Source organism: Protopterus annectens, chromosome 10.part0, assembly GCF_019279795.1.
Source record: "Protopterus annectens isolate FY-2018-M chromosome 10.part0, PAN1.0, whole genome shotgun sequence".
Taxonomy (NCBI): domain Eukaryota; kingdom Metazoa; phylum Chordata; order Ceratodontiformes; family Protopteridae; genus Protopterus; species Protopterus annectens.
In genome coordinates this window covers 84723175-84739295 of record NC_056744.1, presented here as the reverse complement: position 1 = coordinate 84739295, position 16121 = coordinate 84723175, and the positions used below count along the sequence as shown (strand labels likewise).

At 36.6% G+C, this 16121-nt stretch overlaps 1 long non-coding RNA gene across 1 annotated transcript in view; it reads left to right on the top strand.

The window, feature by feature from the left end:
- The window catches only part of LOC122812777, a 33249-nt gene extending 17570 nt beyond the window's left edge, over window positions 1–15679 (top strand). The window contains exon 3 of the long non-coding RNA XR_006366555.1: window positions 15611–15679. This is a non-coding gene — a long non-coding RNA (uncharacterized LOC122812777). The remainder of the gene's footprint in view (window positions 1–15610) is intronic.
- The last annotated feature ends 442 nt before the right edge of the window (window positions 15680–16121 follow it).

The window sequence follows — 16121 nt, the reverse complement described above, 5'->3', positions numbered from 1 at the left end:
AGTTCCTTAGATGGACACTTTGCGTCCACTGTCTATGCAGTATTATTGAGTGATTTAATTTTGGTCAGGTCTCTCTGATCATAACTTTTATTGTGTTCTTGGCATGGATGTCAAGATTCACTTCTTGAGCATTGATTTGCTCTGTTTTTAAGCTGAATTTTTTTATATGTATGTTTGTTTGAAATGCTTAATACAGAGGATTATGATCCAGTCGCTGATCATAACTGGCTTATTATGTGTTCAAGATATGGATGCCATGAAATTCACCACTAGAGCAATGCTCAGGAGGTGAGTCTCTGCATCCATGTTGAAAACACATAAAGGGTTATGATCAGAGACCGATCATAATTCTTAGTAATGCAGGGCGCTTTATCTGTCCCATGTTTTACTTGTTACAGAAATAAAAAAATGTGATGTGTTATGTTGACTTTCAAAGCCATAAAGCACTTAGCAAGTGCTGTTAGAAAGACAGTGTACGAAATTCTGTTATGTCAGAAAAAGTCAGGAGCACATAACCAGCACAGACAGCAGGCAGATTTAACTGCTTAGTGCGATACCCAGTCTTAACAAGTGAAGCACGGGTGCTTAACATTTGTTAAGATCTGGTCTCACACTATAGAAGCACTCAAATGATTTGTCTTTTTTCCAGCTACTGGAGCATAGTCACTGTCTCCATGCACTACAAGTTGATTAAGATCGGCAACCCTATCATAATCCTTTACATTATTATTATTTTTTTCATTTTTTGCACAGTAGTATTAATATGCTGATAAAATGCTGCTGAAACTACATGCAGATTTATATTTATTTTATTTTATATTTGATTACTGGGTTAGTCTGACTGGGCAATCAGGTGCCCGTTTTCAGCAGAGACCCAAGGAGAAAAGCTCCTCATACACGACAATCATAAAAAATGCAAAAGCTCCACATATATGATAAAAATAAAAAAGTCAGAGATGAGTACAAATTAATAGAGCAAACAATAGTATATCATAGCATAGCATAGTACAATTTGTTATGGTAGATTTTTCCTATGTGTTTGACCTTTGAGTATTGCCAGATGAAGATTTATCTGAATGGTGGTAGTAGGGCTAGCCATGGTCAGTACAGGTACCCTGCCAAATGAGACTGAGGTGGGCTTTTAACTGGGTTTTAAAGATGGGACTGATGCTTTGCAATCTAATATCTGGTGGAAGAGAATTCCAGATCTCAAGAAAACAAAGTAAAACAAGTAATGGCTTCAAAGTGGCAAGCAGAACTGAAGATGACACACATTGCTGGTTTTATAAAGTGCTTGACAAATCTACTGAACACTGGAGTAGAATGAGAAACAGCAGCAGGCATGCCCCTTGTGCTGAAGGGCCATCATCTGCTTCCTAAGACTTATAGGATGATGATTCATTTAGGTTAAATACTCCAAATAGAGTCTTCTACAGAGTAGTCCTAAAGTAAGCCTTTCTTTGGGACATATCACAAATGTGATCAATTATATCCTTTACATCCAGACCAACTTTTAATGGGATCCATAAGAACATTTTGCATTCACTTTGCAAAACTTATTTTCTAACACAATATGAACATTTTACTACCTCCGTCCTAGAAGCAAATTTACATAATGACTAAGCAATCTGATAAAAAAATAATGAAAACTACAAAACACACTATTTTTGTATTGCCCCCAACACATGCAATATACATATTCCTCACAGCATATTTCATTACTTTTCAGTGCTAGGCTAAAACACTCTTGTACCAAATGAGTACAAACGCTTGACACTCTTAATTATCTTATAAGTCTCTACTGCATCGCAGAATAAAAAGTAATTTGTTTGTGGTGTAGTAGTATTATATTGTTTTAATAGTCCTATACTATTTCATTATGAATTTTCATACTGTTCTACATTATGCGACAAACTCAAGCTCTGTGAATGAATCTATACTTTCAATAGAATAATAATATAAAATGATATTGTTACACATAGTATTGCAAACGTCTTTATATTATTAAAAGGATGTCATTTGATTAAGAATGTCTCCTGTATAAATTAAATAACATAAAGCACTCAAAAAGAAATAAATATCCTGTCTTTATGTTACATTTTGGTGACATGAAATATAATATCCTTGAAGCAAGCAACAGATATATGTTTAACAGTCTGGAAGATGTGTGCTGTTGAAGAAATACTGAAAGCAGAGTTTGCTTTCGCAGTTTTTATTTGAATATACTGCAGGTTAAGGTTGGCACTGAATAACAGTGAGATTCTAATAACATCCTGCAGACTTGGGTTTGATTCTCAGTTATGTTATGAATGATTGAGCAAGTTACTTAAATGGGTCAGAGCTCCACGGGCTACCAGAAAGGTGCTTACTTACCTTGTATAGTTACAACTAAATTAAATTAAATGTAACTTTACATAAAGAGCCAGGCAAATCACTTTGAAAAGCTTCCACAAACTGTAGATAGAACTAATGCAGACACTTAATGGCATCCTTCTCAAATCATACTAAGCAAATGCAAAATCCAAAAAGAAACCTGTTTACGTGAAATAATTGTTGCAGTCTGCCTTGGTCTCTTCCCTAGTTTGGAATCCAAAATGTTGGTGACTGAATTTCAAATTTTTTGTGTATTGTCACTGCTTTATCAGGCAAAGTCAAAAACAATAAAAATAAAGTATACTAGCTATGTACTGAAAACTATAAAATGTATATTAGGAAAAAAAATCTAAATTCCAAAGAAAATCAGATCTTTTTTCTACATATCAGAAAAATACCTCTAGACTAGTTTTGAAGAATATGAAAAGCTTATTGTTGTATTTCTGTAGTTTATAACATGAAGTAAACTGAATGATCTCAGTGAATATACATGCAATTGGCTAAGAAAATAAGAAAATACCACTTGGTAAAACAGCAATGTAATGATACTATACTAGGATTAAAAAATAAAATTATGATTAATGCCAGATTTCGAGTCCAACTAAAACAATATCCATTTAACCTCCCAAACCTTCTCAAGCTCTGCAGGATGGATGTTAAACTATAACAGTCACCATATGTAATCATTCTAAAGAAGGGTTTCTGTCAGACCTGCCTCCCTGGAATGAACTAGGCCTGTTTCAGAGGAGAGATAAACAAGTCGAAAAAATGTTATACTAAATGCCAAAGGATAACAGTCAATGATTATGCATTTTGATAGCAAATTAATTGTTAAACAGCAAAGTATTAAGCTGTTTCTTGACTATTTCAAGTGTGCATGCATCTGTATAGTGTAGTAAATGTTTTTGTATGAGGATTTATTTGATGCCAGGTGCTTTTCTAAGATATGAGGGAGGCTTATTGTGATAGTATTAGAACTTATGGTCTAATTTGATCTCACTGTTTAAAACTTGCACATTAAATATTTCTGTCAGAAGTGAGATATGTACAGCATGGGACAAAAAATTCATAAAAGGCAGCAGCGAATGAGCTAGAAGTAAGGCAGTGGAACAACAATTCAGAAAGTCTAGTTCTTCTCATAAAGCTGAAGCCTCTGAAAGCACTGTAGTGAGGGGTTGTGACATTGAAGGCAGACAACAGCACCATGGATAAATGTAGTTGATGGCCTGACCTGAATACTGTGAAATCAGCAAGTTAAAAAAACAGTCTAGTATTCTCATCATAAAGTAATGATTTTGGAGGAGTGTCAGACTATAAAGCCATGAACCTGAAATCCAAGATCTTAGCTTCACACCTCTCAGTTACTGACTGTGTAACTTGAAGCAAGTCATTTAAACTTTATGAGCAAGAAATGGTAAGAATGTTATTTACTTCCCTTCTTTTCTAAGTTACAATCACTTAAAGGTATATGAAAGATATTACATCAAGCTACTCTGTCATACCTCAAAACAGATGTATAAGAAATAAATCCTGTAAAGAGAAATATATATATATATATATATATATATATATATATATATATATATATATATATTTTTTTTTTTTTTTTTTTTTTTCTTCTAAGCAAAATTTATTTCAGTATAATTGACCCTATACTGGATACTGGATGTTTTGTTTTTTACACACACACATGTTTGTGTGGGGTGTGGGTCTATATACAGTATGTATATATATATATATATATATATATATATATATATATATATATATATATACACACACACACACACACACACACACACACACACACGTGCATGCAAATATTTCAGATATATTTGAGCAAATCACACCTGTGCAGGGCAGCCTGAAGGTTCTGAAGCTTTCTTTTTTTCATTTATAGTGACCATATTTCAGCCTGACTTGCACTAATCATAATTTAAGGCTGTATGCTGTGGTTAGCTCAGCTCTTCTGTGCAGTTGTTCAGTTTCACCATGGCATAAAAAGATGTGCGATCACAGTCCATTTATATAATGTCAGCCATCAGAATGGCAACTTCAGTTTAGTTGTACTTCCTATGCAGGGACTAAGCACATTAAAAGTAAATAATGCAAACACAAATAAAAATATTAATAAACTATGAAGTACTTATTCCTCAAAGTACTGAGTAAAGGATTAAGCCTTTAGCAGCAAAATGTTATTTTTTAGACATCATTGCATTGTTGAAGAGCAGATACCACTCTTCTAGAAGCAAAACTATGAGAGAAAGAAAAAAAAAGCTCACACTGAGAAATGAAGTGAAATGTAATATGAGCGTTCAGGGCATGTGTGCTATTGTAAATGGCATTACAGCTGTCTGTCAATGCTCTGCATGCCTAGAAGCTGGAGGCACTCCAAGCAGGGCAACCTGCCAGAGTAAATAAAAACCCTCAGACCCTGATCTGTCAGTTTCAAGTTTCAAGGCTCAATGAACAGAGCAAGAGAGAGCCATTACTATTAGAAGAGGAAAAGGAAAGCAAGGGAGAGAGAGAGAGAAAAAAATATGGTGGGAGAGAGAGGCAAATGATAGCTGTGCTGTTGGTGTGGCATAGATAATTGTATCACAAAGGATTACATTAGCTACCAGTTTAAGGCTTTTAAATATACGAGCATCTTGACTTAACAGATATGTAACTGCACAGTTTTCTGGATCCTGCTTTTAGCATCTGTATTCTTCCCTGTAGTGCTACTGATTTCTGAAGGGAGTATTTCACAGGTTTAAGTGATTGTGAGCAGGAAGTAGTGTTTTGCATTTTGGGACATAAGGAGCACAGATGCAAGGCTACAGCAACTGCAGGTGACTCTAGGAGTAGTACTACAGGAATATGGACTGTGTTACAGTGTAGAAGCACTTGGGGTCTGAAATGTATCAAATCAAATTATGATACTACCACCCCCCCACCAAATAATTATTGAGGGTGATCTGCATGCATAATTTGATATACTAATCTAAATATTCTGTGTAAACCAGCAAACATTATTCACCTGAGCACTTAAATGTATAATTGTGTGTTTGTGTGCATATTTGTGTGTTGTTTGTGTATGTGACTATATGACTGAGTGTGTCTATCAGTGTGATCAAGTTGGGGAGGCTTTATTGTTGAATACATGTGAGTGTGTATGAGGATGTGGGAATGTCTGGGAGAGTGTGTGTGTGTGTGTGTGTGTGTGTGTGTGTGTGTGTGTGTGTGTGTGTGTGTGTGTGTGTGTGTGCGCGTGTGTGTGTGTGTGTGTGTGTGTGTGTGTGTGTGTGTGTGTGTGTGTGTGTGTTTTGAGTGTACGTATAGAAGGTGCCTTAGCTAATGTGGTGATGCATTGGCAAATAAGAATACCATCACAGTCAGGGCTGACTGTGCTAGTGTTTTGTTGAGACACATGGCAATGAGGTGATAATGCAGTCTTTCTGATTGTGACCATACATATCACAGTCATTTTAACTGACCAACTCACACTGGACAGTTAGCATAATCTGCAAGGATTTTACTGAACTGCCTTTGTTATGTATTGTTATTTAATGTTTAATTTTAGTTGCTTTCCCCACTTGACACAAACCTGAAGAAGTTCTAAACAGACAAAAGCAATCTATGTTAAAATGTTTCTGAATGTCGGTAGAAAATATTTCTATGGAATTTTGAAGACTTATGTTAACTTTTCCTTTTTTGATATGACAATGAAATGCTTTCAGGAAGTTTTAGCAATTATTAATGTGTATTTTTTTAGTTTAACTTTTAGTTTAGTTTACTTTAGTTTAACATATCCTGGAATCACACAGCTTGAAGGAGGGCAGCACTGTGTAAAATATCACACCGGGGTATGGGGAAGTGGTATTTATCAAGTAAACATGCTAATTGTTTTTTACAATACAGATACCATCCCCATGCTTTTAAACTGGTATATAAATGGAATGGAGAATTTTTACACTTTTTTCTGTTTTTCAGCTACAATTTGGATGGCTTGTTTGTGTGTTTTTAAGAGGATCTGAATTGAACCAGCTTGCGCTTCCCTACATTCATTAATGGATCTATACTTTGGAAAGTTTTAAAGAAAGTATTTCTACCACCTGTTATTAGGTGGGATATTCACAGTATGGTTTATATTATGTGGCTGAACTCTAGGGGAATCTTAGATCTTCCACACAAAGACGTTTCCTCATTATTGATTTATTTACTTTATTAGCTGCAATGCTGACCTTTTAGTCACTAGCAGAGGAATGCAAATAAAGGAGAAGTCTCCCATACACATGCCCCTAGAGCAAAGAACTGACCATCAGTCACTTAGTGCTTCCCTCCTGCAAGCCAGCCCTCTCTAGGATTACAGTAAAACCTGGATCATTAGAAAGTTGGGCCATTACCTTGACCATACATGCACCACATGGTGTAGGGCTGGTCAGTGTAGTTCCTGAATGCTCTAACTCTTGACCTGAGGAACATATTAATGGCGGATGCAATAGCAAGGAAAGTTTGGAGTTTTTAAGACATATTAATTTAAATTATATATATGACCATAAGAAGAGAAAATATTGTTTTAATTACTCTTGCCTTTAGGAAACATGTTTCAGAATATTTTTCTCCAGTCAATAATTCAGTACCTCACAAAGGACATTCATATTGTTCTTCTTTTCTAGCCTTATGTGTAGTATTATTAGAACCTGAACAGTTCTTATTTAAAGCAAAATGCATTATTATTAAAACATTAATTCCTTATTTTTGTATCTTCAGGCTTGGTTTGAATCACTTCAGTCTTAAAGTGAGAGATAATATAGTCATTTAATATGATTTTATATAAATCCCTGTGTGGTGACACTGTATAAGTGTATAACAATACAAAGGGAGTTGTAGGGGTATAGCAACTTTTCACAAAGGGTTAAATCATCTGCCTGCACCTTAATAGAGCACCAGTGGACAGGGTCAAATCCTCAAAAATCACACCCTGTCATCCCTTACTGCTTAACTTTAGTAAGCCATGACTGTATCTAATAGAGCCAGAACTGGTTTCTAGACTGCATATAAACATACCTCTCAACTCCCCCTGATTTTCAGGGGTGTCCCTAATTTTAACTCAGATTTTAGCTTTGTCCCACTTCCCTCCTAAAATTGATGACTTTTGGAGAAAAGGTGGTGAATTACATTTAATAAATAATGACAATAATTAGAGTTATAGACTCATTTTACTTCAGAAAATGCATAGTAATTCACAGTCTTATTCTGTCAATGTCTCAGGTTAATCATATCAATATTTTAAGTGTCCCTCACTGCCCATGATTATTTATGGATTTGTCCCCGATTCTGTTGAGATTTTTCCCTGATTCATTGAGAGCTATGTATATAAAGTTTACTGACTGAGGTATTTTTGCCATTTGAGTAGATTCTCTTGTTGGATCTATCAAGGATTAGTGTTTATTTCCTATCACTTTTCTGCCTTCCTGGCATACATGAATACCGATAACTTAATCATACCATTTATCGGAATGCTGTACAAGGAGTGAATATGAATAAAGATGAGAGGAGTTCTGTTATCTAGGCAGATCTGAACTTTTTTTTTATAAAGACCTAAGTGTTATATCCTTAAATGTTAAAAATGCGGTACACTACAGTTAAAAGCCCACATTTCTGTCCTGCATTATTATATGAACAGGAAGATGCAACAAAACACTAAATCCAATCACTTAAAAAGCAAACACATTCGTCTCTGCTTGGACCAATAATGTAATGTATGGCATTTCATTATTTATCACTGATACACAAAGTCCTACTCAAGGTCAGGCAAGACTATGCTCAAATGATACCTGTGGCTGCAAAATGGCTAAAAGAGGTATGGCTGACCTACTGCTGGATGCGTCAGCTCAGCCTCCAATATAAATATCAATATTCAAAACTCTTCTGGCACAGTATTTAGCACACAGTCCCAAGTTACATAACTTATGTGTTCATATCTCCTTTCTCTATGAAATCTGATAGCCCATCACAGTCACTTCCGGCCATGACGTACTGAAATATTCCAGAAATCTGGCAAAAGGAAATGTTTATAAGATCAAACACAGCAGGTTTACTGTTTTGGGCAGAAAATATCAGAGTACATCTCCGACGTTTCCATTAAACATAAGATGATTAGTTAGTTCTCTGATCATAATCAACTTAATATGTGCACAAGTTATAGATGGTAAGAATTTCACCTTGAGAGAGGAGCGAAGTGAAGCTGGAGAGGTGAATCTTGACATCCATGTCAAGAACACATAAAAAGAGTTATGATCAGAGAGAACCAATCAAAATTCTTTGTAATGCATCATGGAGCTTTATCTACTCCATTTACTACCAGTTACAGAAAAAGAAAGGTGTAGGAACTCTGTGTTTTACAGCTTTGATAGTCATAAAACATTTAGAGTTGCCACTGAGACAGTGAGCAGAAGCAAAGCATCCCACTGAGTAATTAATAGCTTTAAAAGACAACACTTCTCTCCACCACACTTTTTGTTTAAAAGTGTAACAGAGAGAATCATCTAGGAGCTCACTTTTTAACCTCTGCTCACTATTTTGTTGTGACTGGTACTGGTGGCTGTTTCATTCAGGAACAAGACTAGAGGTTAACAGCACTTAGCGGTGCTTAACAAAAGCTGGTTAAGCATCTTTCTGATGTCAGAAAGATGTTAAAAGCCTTTTTCCTGATTTTGGAATGTAAATATGACACTCCATACACTACCACATACATTTTTAAGACTACCTGTTCCCTCTCTTTTCAATCAAACCTAGCTTATTCATCCAATAAAGTGCATTTGTCTGCCATCTCACCCTGCATATTATCAGAACCTCATTTTTCAACAAACTTGGCTGTCTGGATTTATTAAGGTAGTCTGCATTACAGACCCCCTAAAATGTACTCTTTTTTTCCAGTCTGGGACATGAAGTTGTGTAGAATAACTGAGTTGCTGGTGCCCAAGATTCAATGTGCAGCTTAAGACAGATTTTTAGAGTTGCATGTCACAAAGCCATGTGACAAAGCTATAGCCACTGTCATGAAACATAACTGATCAGACCATACAAATCACTAAATACTTGTTAGAAGGAATTGTCATGAGATGTGAAAGGCAGAAATCAGAATTTAAATTTGGTGATAAAGGATGACTTAGCCTAGCTAACTTTACAATTTTCTTGAGGTTCATAGATGATTATTAGGCTAACAACCCTAGAGGGCCTTTTTATGCCTAGCCATGCTTCCCAATGCATTGGATAGGTTCTGATACCATAGTTTTGTTATGACTTGTCGAGCATTTACTAGATTCTTCTTCATAACAAAGTCATAGGAACCAGACTAGGAAGTAAATTTATGATTTGCCATCCACTGGTCCAGTTTACACTTGAATAAGAGTAGAGAAGAAATCGGCTTCAAATGGATGAGAAGCCTGGTCCAGGCAATGGGCAGTTGCTGAGCCATATATACTTATCCCTCCAGCATGTATTATTTATGCTGCAAATGAGATTTAGGTCCCTACATTGGGTATTTCTGATGCTTTTTGTTTTGCAGGATGTGCAACAGGGCTAGATCAGAGGATGCTTTGGAGGCCAACTCTAAATCACCACTCAGCAGTCTGTAGAAAACTGAGTATAAGGCTAGGGCTTTGAGGCAGTCCACATATGACATGTTGTCTATACCATGTATTCTTCCTATGAGAAACCTCTGTGGATGCTCCAGTTGTTGCATATGCCTGGTAAGATACATGCTGAAGGGGGCGTTATACTCAATGATTAGTCTAATGAGGGCCCGGTATAATAGAACAATAACATCTTTGGACCTGGGTGCCACACCTATGCTTTAAGTTGCAAAACAAAGAATGATTTCCTTAATAAAGCAGACACATGATGGTCAAAGATCAAATCACTGTTTACATGCATTCCCAAATCTCTAACCACTGGGTCTGCTCTTAGGGGTGTATTATCAAGCTAGTACTTTCCAGGGCTGTCTGCCTTTCCAAAATATATTATTATACATTTCTTGGCATTGAGTTTTAGACCATGACTGTGCCACCAGTTAGTCTGTGTCAGGCCTTCTTGGTGGGTATTTGTGACTTTGGGGGATTATATGACTACACCTACTTTGCAATTGTCTGCAAACTTAGCCTGTCAAAGGCCTTTGATGTTAGTCTTGACTTCAGATAAGTAAGTGCCAAAAAGGAGTAGCCCCAGCATTGAGCTCTAAAGGATTGAATAGTGACTGGACTTTTTAGGTAAACTCCCCTATCCTGACTTTTATGGCCCTATCTGTGAGCCAGATAGCTATCCAGAGGGTCATCTAGGGGTTTATACCTAATTTCTTGAGCTTGTCTACAATGCTCAAGTGGGGTATTGTGTTGAATGCTTTGATCAGGTCAGGGTAGGCAGTGTTCACTGTTTTTCCCTCTCCTGTTGCCTTGGTGGCCTCCTCAAAGAAATCCACCAAGTTGTATAGGCATGACCTGACCTTGACAAAACCAAACTGTATTGGATCCAGTGTATGAAGGTTTTGTTTGTCATTATTTATCATATCAATGATGATTCTTTCCATGGCTTTATATATGAGAATATTCAGGCTTATGGGTTGGTAGTTTTCTGGGTCTAGGGATGGCCACAGCTTGTCAGAGTGAAAACAGTTGCAGTCCTCCATTTGCTTGACATGAAGCCTGTTTGGAGGCTATAGTTAAATAGTGATTCTAGAGGGCCTGATAGGTCATGTTTCATGCTATCAAGGAGGCATCCCAAGATATTACTGGGGCCATCAATACAGTGTTTTGCTCTTGGCAACTGCATTGAGGACCTGTTCTCTAGTGACAGGGGAGTTACAATTGCGGGTATTTATTGAGAAATGTCTGGAGGAGAAAGTGGAGTAAAACTGGAGATGAGCTTATCAGCCAGTAGATTTGCTACATCCTTTGACTCTGTATAATTCAGCACATTGTTGTGTGGTGGCTTTGAGACTGCAGACATAGCTGAAGAATGCCTTGTGATTGTCCTTAACCTGGGAAGTTACTTTTACCTCAAATTTGGCTTTGGTAAGCTTAATTAGTCCCCTGAGTTGTTGTTGTTGCTGCTATTATTATTATTATTATTATTATTATTATTATTATTATTATTATTTACATTGATGAGGGAGTTCTTACCTTGCTGGGCATTGTACATCCTATTTTGGCCATGATTTTCTTCATGTTATGCAACCTATTTATGTTGGAATACCACCAGGGTGGTTTGCTTCTTGAGATAGACCTGTGCTTATTATGGGTAGGTATTTCTGCCTCTATGCAGATGAATACATGATTGTAAAGGGTTTTTGTAAACAAGTTTACGATGGTAGTTATGTTCCCTAGGTTTGAGTGAGCTTGAAATTTTGTCAGCGTGTTACTTTGTCACTTAGTAGGAAGTTTACCTTGGAATTATTCCTAAAATTTCTAGAGTTAACTAGTGTCCCGGGTTTTATTTTTATTTCGAAGAAGACAGTCTGACCAGTGAGGATGTTACACTGGGGAAGGGGGGGGGGGGGTTGCAACGTTCCTCTATATTATTGAGAACTAGGTCAAGGATGTTGGCATCCCTAGTGGGCATATGGAGTAGCTGTTCCAGGACATTAGTACTGGCAAAGTCCAAGATTCTTTGGGCTTGCATGTTTGGGGTTGTGTATAATTGCCAGTTTATAGTGGTGTAGTTGAAGTCATCCATGAGTATAGTTTTGAGCTGAATGGAAAGTGACTCCAGTTCATTTACATAAGTGGTGTGGGTTTCCAAGGTCATAGAGGGTGACATAACTCACAAGCATATGTTATGGGACTTTGCTTGTGGTGAGTTTTACGTGAGAAGTTCAAGGGCATCATACTGTTTGACCAGCCTTAAGATGTGTTTGTTTTTGATGTACACTAAGACACTTCCAACCAGTAGTATAGCTGGGCCAGGGCAAGAGGGGTAACTGCCCCAGGCACAAAGTGTTGGGGGTGCGATCACTGGTTCTGGATCTCTTTTATGCAATAATGGCTTTTAAAAGCTGGTATTGCATTTGTAGTCAACCTGAGTACTGAAACACTCCATGTGTGGTCCAACTGTAGCAACAACTTCCTACATTGTAGCAATAAAACCTGTAGTGCTCCATGCAAACAGGGTATAAACTGCAGCAATTGTTTGCTACATTTGGCATCTGGCCTCCTTTTTTTTTTACTCAATGGAAGAGCTTGGAGAGTTGAATAAGGTAAGTGCTTTTTCTTTCACTCTTCACTTGAAGAACTGAGGTGGTAGGGCGCAGGTTCATGGAATTGACACAGGGCACTGGTTGACCCAGCTATGTTTCTGCCTCCAGCTATTGTCCCAGCCTGTGCAGTACTCATCTACTGTAAATGTCGGGATGACATTACAGACCTGCACTGCTGGAGTGCTCTCCATGACTTTAATGATAATTTTTATTTTATATATATATATATATATATATATATATATATATATATATATATATATATATATATATATATATATATGTGTGTGTGTGTGTGTTATGGCTCGGACCATTACCTTAATATGTCCAAGATTTTGTTACAAAAAGAAGCATGGTTGATGTTTGGTTATAATACATTGCAACTGAGAGTCCTTAATAACGAACTGCTTGTGAAATATTTAATATAAGTTAAAAATGTATTTAATATAAATTTAAAAAATGCATTTATTTATTATTTCTAATATTTATAGGAAGGTATGGAGTTGATATAGGATGATTGTCCTATTCTGCTGCAATATGTTTACTAATATCTTTATTTTTTCATTATTTAAGTATCTAATTTATTAATTTATTTAATTAATTGAATGGTTGTATTAAAGTGTGAATATATGTGATTTGAACAATATACCATTAAAAATCTGGAAGGCATTTGCTGAGGCTCCAATTCTTTAGTTAAACAAATAGTTTGTTTTCCCTGTTGCCAAAGCTGTAGTGTTTTAAGCTGTGCACTGCCTTGTTACACTGAACTGCTTCCACACACCCATAAGGCCCAGCTGGAGTGAATACAATCTGTAGCCAGGCTCACGACCTGAGTCCTGGGACTTATTCCAGGTTTGAATCCTGTAACAAGAATCACACTAATCCAGTCCTCTGGGATCAAGATTTTTACCTTGGACACTTATTCCCATATCTCCCCAGCCAGTTATCCCAGTCGATAGGCCACTAACAGAATCTAGTCATCTGTGTCACAGTGAGTGTTTCATCCATCTATGCCATACAACCAGTGATTCACTATGAAATCAATTTCACTATTTTATCTAAATCATTAATTTCTTTTCATATAAATTAACCCTAATAAGTGATATTTGCTGTTTTCTTTGCAGCAAAGGTAACAACACATTAGCTAGAATTGTAAGAGAAAAGAAATACTTTAACAGTAAATAACAAGCAGTTCTCTAAGGCAACTAAATGCCATCAACATTGAAATAACTGAGAGCAGGTGAGCTGTTTGGGTGCTATTTAGTTTTAACCTGGTATGAGGATGGAAAAGGGCAATGTTTCTACCTCAGAGCACTTGGTTGTCAAGTTTATTTCTTGGCTTGCATGCCTTCAGCATCAAGTCTGCATGTCTTCCCTGTGTCCACATGGATTTTTGCCTGGTGTTCTGGTTGCCTCGCACATCCCAAAGAAATGTCATATGTAACTTGGCAATCCTCCAAAGTACCCATGTAAGTGGTGTGTGTGTGTGTGTGTGTGTGTGTGTGTGTGTGTGTGTGTGTGTGTGTGGTGTGTGCATGAGTGTCTGTCTCTGTGTATGAATATGTGTATCTTGTGATGGACTGATGTCCCATTCAGTACTCGTTTCACTGCCTTGTACCCCCTGAATGCTGGGACAGACTGCAATTCTTTTATGACCCTGAAATGGATTAAGTGGATTATCAAACATGAATGAATGAGGAAGGAACACTTGCAGTTAGATTTCTTATGAAGCATAACTTGATATTACACACTGTCTTCTTTATAATCTACTTGTACTGCATGAGGCACGGTGATTAAGTGCTTCTATTGCACAAGGCCTGATATTAGCGATTGTTAAGCACCCTCTACTTCATTTGTTAAGATAGGGTATTGTGCTAGGCAGTTAAACTTGCCAGTACTGAGCAGCAAATGACAGCAGCGGAATAAAAAAAAACACAGATTTGTTTCTGCTTGCAGTCTGTGCTGATAATGTGTCCCTGACTTTTTCTAACAAAACAGAATCTTTTCTATTGTCTTTTCTGGCAGTGCTCACTAAGTGCTTTACAGCTTTGAAAGCCAGCAAAATACATAGCACTTTTTTTTTGTTTTGTAACTAGTAGTACATGGAGCAGATAAAACTCCATACACTACAAAGAATTATGATCGTGTCGCCGATCATTCTCCTTAACTATATCTTCTCCGTATGGATGCAAAGATTCGGCTCTCGTGGTAAATTTCTTGGCATCCATGTCTCAAACACATGACCTGATCATAATCCTTTATATTACACAGTGTCATCTCTGATATGTACACAGGCACAGTCTGCATTTTAAAATGTTGATAAATTGGGCTTCCAGTAGGGTTAATCTTCTGACCAATGTGGAAACCAGATGCTACTAGCATAGTCAAATCTCTGCTATCTTTTGTTTGCATTTGTATATACTACCAGATGTTATTTTTGATTTATGCAACTTTATGCATTTTTTATTTATTTATTTATTTTTAATTCTTCACTGAAATCTTTAATCTGTTCATTCAGGGTTATTTAACATCTAACTGTACCTGGCTCCTATACAGAAACAGTATAATTTAACAGTGGTCCCAGAATTGGCCATATTAGTGGGTTTAGAAATGCCAGGCACCCTCACTATGTATGGTGAGACAAGGAAGAATCTGAGCAAACTACATTCCATGCTTTCAGACATAGTTGGAGCACTCATTTTTTGCGTCTTTCGACTTTTCTCTTTGTAGACAATACTGTTATTTAGTTCTCTGGTTAACTTCTCACCAAGTATTATTATGAGAACTAATTACTTTGTACTGACACTATCATATTTATTTAAGTCAGTGATAACCTAGTATATTAATATTGATATATCACCATTTTAGTTGCTGTTAATATTATTTGATATCAGTATCTTTATTATTGTTAGTTAATGTCTTGTGTTTTTGTTGCTGTTTGCTTTAGCTTAGGATAAGTCATGTGACTTGAATAAATGACTATGTTTTATTTTACACTAGGTATTTACAAGATACATGTTGTTGCCTTTCGTCTAATTCATGGCTGAAAAGTCTCCTGGAATAGCTGGCTCATCTGGTTAATAAATGAATAAATAAAATATATGTGTCTGTTTATTTTCCTGCAGCTATCCCACCAGCATTCCAAACTTTGTCAAGGTGCGCTATATAATCATGTGTTCCACGGGAGGGCATTCAGCTATCGAAAAAACTAAGGAGTCTCTCCTCTCAAGGAAGTAATGATAAAAACTGGTTTCAAAAATCTTCCTTCCTGGCAAGCTTCCAGTAGTCTAGTGTAACACCTAAAACCAGGTCACAGCAGTGCAGATATATGCATTGCCACTGTGCCAGTAGATCAGCCATAATCTTCCTTAACAGAAATATGGGGAATTTACTGCCAAAGGAAAAATGCCATGTTTCTAGAATGCAGCTGTTATCAAAAGGTAATATTAGGTTTCCCAAACCACTACTAATCAGAAGATAATACCACGTGTATTAGTACAATGTGGTAACA